Source organism: Schistocerca nitens, chromosome 9 (genome assembly GCF_023898315.1).
Source record: "Schistocerca nitens isolate TAMUIC-IGC-003100 chromosome 9, iqSchNite1.1, whole genome shotgun sequence".
Lineage (NCBI taxonomy): Eukaryota > Metazoa > Arthropoda > Insecta > Orthoptera > Acrididae > Schistocerca > Schistocerca nitens.
In genome coordinates, this window is record NC_064622.1 from 323924829 (window position 1) to 323928661 (window position 3833).

A 3833-nucleotide genomic window follows, 5' to 3' on the forward strand; every position below is an offset into this window, starting at 1 on the left:
TTCAAATGGGTGTAAGTTACAGCAGTTTCTCGGAGATGAGAGACTTGCACAGCATAGAATAATATGAAGAGCTGCATCACACCAGTTTTCTGACTAACGACCACAAAAACGACAACGACGACAATGATCTTTTATGACTGGTGAAGCACTCCATCTTCAGGCCACGAGTGGCATACGGGGACCATCCGACCGCCGTGTCATCCTCGGTGGAGGATGCGGATAGGAGGGGCGTGGGGTCAGCATCTCCCGGTCGTAAGATGGTATTCTTGACCGAAGCCGCTACTATTCAGTCGAGTAGCTCCTCAATTCGCATCACGGGTTTGAGTGCACCCCAAAAAATGGCAACAGCGCATGGTGGCCTGGATGGTCACCCATCCAAGTGCCGACCACGCCCGACAGTGGTTAACTTCGGTGATCTCACGGGAACCGGTGTATCCACTGCGGCAAGGCCGTTGCCATGACTGGTAAAACACTGTATAATAACACACAATTCATTCTGCCTGTGATCGATCCGACTTTCTATCTTTTTAAACTAACGGACTGTACGTATGTTAGACGAACTGACTCTGAAATTACGTTGTGTCTGACTTTGGTAAAATTCAGTCCTACAAATCACTTTAGTGGGTCATTAAAATAATATTTTGCTTTGACTAATATGTTTGACTTAGTTTTGATCAACGCACTAATTATAAACCACAACGAACCACTTAACTAGCTGAAATCCATGTATCATAATTTTCAAAAGAGTAACCAAAAAGGACTGTATGCGACATGCTTTCTCATGGTATTATTGACTATAAAGTGCATATTTGACTGAAGAAATAGCCTACGAATCTTTCCCTGTTGCCTATTCCAGTTTAGCTATGGGGTCGACATAGTTATATCAGTTTTGCTGCCAAATGCCCTTCCTGTCTTCATTACTCAACCTAGGAAGAAACCTGTGCACTCCGTCTGTCTGTGTCTAGTGCAGACCTCATGTTCAAGTATGATGACATTTTCAAAGTGTTTGTGTAGCATGTAAATGTGATGAGACGTGGGTACCTGCCCAGACTTTTCATTTCTGGATGTGGAAAACCACCTAAAAACAAAATCCCAGCTGCTGGCTCACCAGTTCTTGTTGTTAATCCGCGAAGCTATCAGAGGCTGACGCGCCTCCCCATATCTCAGAAGCTGGTGCTTTACTGCTCTCAGCTATTTTTACGAAATGCTTGGCATCACATTTTACTTATTAACAACGAGAATAAGGTCTTATTCTCTGGTTGTTTTGTACCCTTACGCAAAACAAAAGCAACTTAGGTATCATTTAAAGTGACAATGATGCAGAAAGGTAATTTCACTCAAGACTTGCATTACATTATTCCTATGTTGACACTAAACGTGTGAGAGCTGCTGGAGCAGCTCTATGGGAGTCGAACGCAAAAAACTATAAGCTCTATGAGAGTCGGACGCAAAAAAACTATCAGCAGCCAACGATCAACATCTGAACCACATTTTACTTCATCAGTTTTTTCCTCTGTGTCGCTTTTGTTTATCACCAGGTTTCCTAGTGCCCATCAGCGAGTAAGGCCTGTACGACGTCTTATCTCGTTAATCTCTTCCACGGCATCACTTTCGCTCACCACCAAGTTTTGAAGCCTGCCACTGCACAAGACCTGAGCCACGTCGTACCTCGTCCGACTCCTTACCTTTACCACCATCTTCTTCAAGTTTCTCCTCCTCTACCACCACTTCCAGCAGCCGGCGTTCACAGGGCGCCATGTCTCCTGCTCCCTCTTGTAGCGGCGGTTGCTCGAAACCCGCACATGTTAAATAATAAATGTGTCAGTTGAAGATATGGTACTTGCACTACTTATGAATCACATGTGGTAAGCTACGTTTCTAATATTTACAGATTTAGGCATCTAAGTACACTCCTGGAAATTGAAATAAGAACACCGTGAATTCATTGTCCCAGGAAGGGGAAACTTTATTGACACATTCCTGGGGTCAGATACATCACATGATCACACTGACAGAACCACAGGCACATAGACACAGGCAACAGAGCATGCACAATGTCGGCACTAGTACAGTGTATATCCACCTTCTTTCGCAGCAATGCAGGCTGCTATTCTCCCATGGAGACGATCGTAGAGATGCTGGATGTAGTCCTGTGGAACGGCTTGCCATGCCATTTCCACCTGGCGCCTCAGTTGGACCAGCGTTCGTGCTGGACGTGCAGACCACGTGAGATGACGCTTCATCCAGTCCCAAACATGCTCAATGGGGGACAGATCCGGAGATCTTGCTGGCCAGGGTAGTTGACTTACACCTTCTAGAGCACGTTGGGTGGCACGGGATACATGCGGACGTGCATTGTCCTGTTGGAACAGCAAGTTCCCTTGCCGGTCTAGGAATGGTAGAACGATGGGTTCGATGACGGTTTGGATGTACCGTGCACTATTCAGTGTCCCCTCGACGATCACCAGTGGTGTACGGCCAGTGTAGGAGATCGCTCCCCACACCATGATGCCGGGTGTTGGCCCTGTGTGCCTCGGTCGTATGCAGTCCTGATTGTGGCGCTCACCTGCACGGCGCCAAACAAGCATACGACCATCATTGGCACCAAGGCAGAAGCGACTCTCATCGGTGAAGACGACACGTCTCCATTCGTCCCTCCATTCACGCCTGTCGCGACACCACTGGAGGCGGGCTGCACGATGTTGGGGCGTGAGCGGAAGACGGCCTAACGGTGTGCGGGACCGTAGCCCAGCTTCATGGAGACGGTTGCGAATGGTCCTCGCCGATACCCCAGGAGCAACAGTGTCCATAATTTGCTGGGAAGTGGCGGTGCGGTCCCCTACGGCACTGCGTAGGATCCTACGGTCTTGGCGTGCATCCGTGCGTCGCTGCGGTCCGGTCCCAGGTCGACGGGCACGTGCACCTTCCGCCGACCACTGGCGACAACATCGATGTACTGTGGAGACCTCACGCCCCACGTGTTGAGCAATTCGGCGGTACGTCCACCCGGCCTCCCGCATGCCCACTATACGCCCTCGCTCAAAGTCCGTCAACTGCACATACGGTTCACGTCCACGCTGTCGCGGCATGCTACCAGTGTTAAAGACTGCGATGGAGCTCCGTATGCCACGGCAAACTGGCTGACACTGACGGCGGCGGTGCACAAATGCTGCGCAGCTAGCGCCATTCGACGGCCAACTCCGCGGTTCCTGGTGTGTCCGCTGTGCCGTGCGTGTGATCATTGCTTGTACAGCCCTCTCGCAGTGTCCGGAGCAAGTATGGTGGGTCTGACACACCGGTGTCAATGTGTTCTTTTTTCCATTTCCAGGAGTGTATATGCACATCTTATTGGTCTGGTACCCTGAGCAGATACGAAGGATATGCGCGAGATCCTCTTTAAACTGATCCGCTATCCTCTGTATCGCTCTGTCCACTTTGCACAATGTCTTAAACCAATCCGTTTCTGCCACTATGACGCTGACTTACCGCTTTTACAGGGTGTCCACAATGAGACACCAACATTTTAATATCCTATATCTTTCTCATTTCAGATGGTGGACCTGTGAACCCTGAAGGGGCAGACAAAGCACCTCAACAAGTTTGTGGCGTGCAAATTTGATACGCCAAGTGGCCGTAGTAGAGCTGCAATCAACTGTTTTAACAAAATAGGGGATATGAAGGAGCGTGCACAAGTGGTCTGGCGGTATGCAGAGACAAAATCGGCAACCCAAGTGCAAAGAAACTTTCGTTGAGTTTACAACAAAGCGCCCCCATCGTTCAAGACTATAAAGAAGTGGTGTGATCAGTTTTTGGCTACTGGGAGTGTTGCGAAA

General features: G+C 49.1%; 1 pseudogene; it reads right to left on the reverse strand.

The window, feature by feature from the left end:
- Positions 1 to 339: 339 nt before the first annotated feature.
- LOC126204491 (5S ribosomal RNA) lies at positions 340 to 457 on the reverse strand (annotated as a pseudogene).
- Between the last annotated feature and the right edge of the window lie 3376 nt (positions 458 to 3833).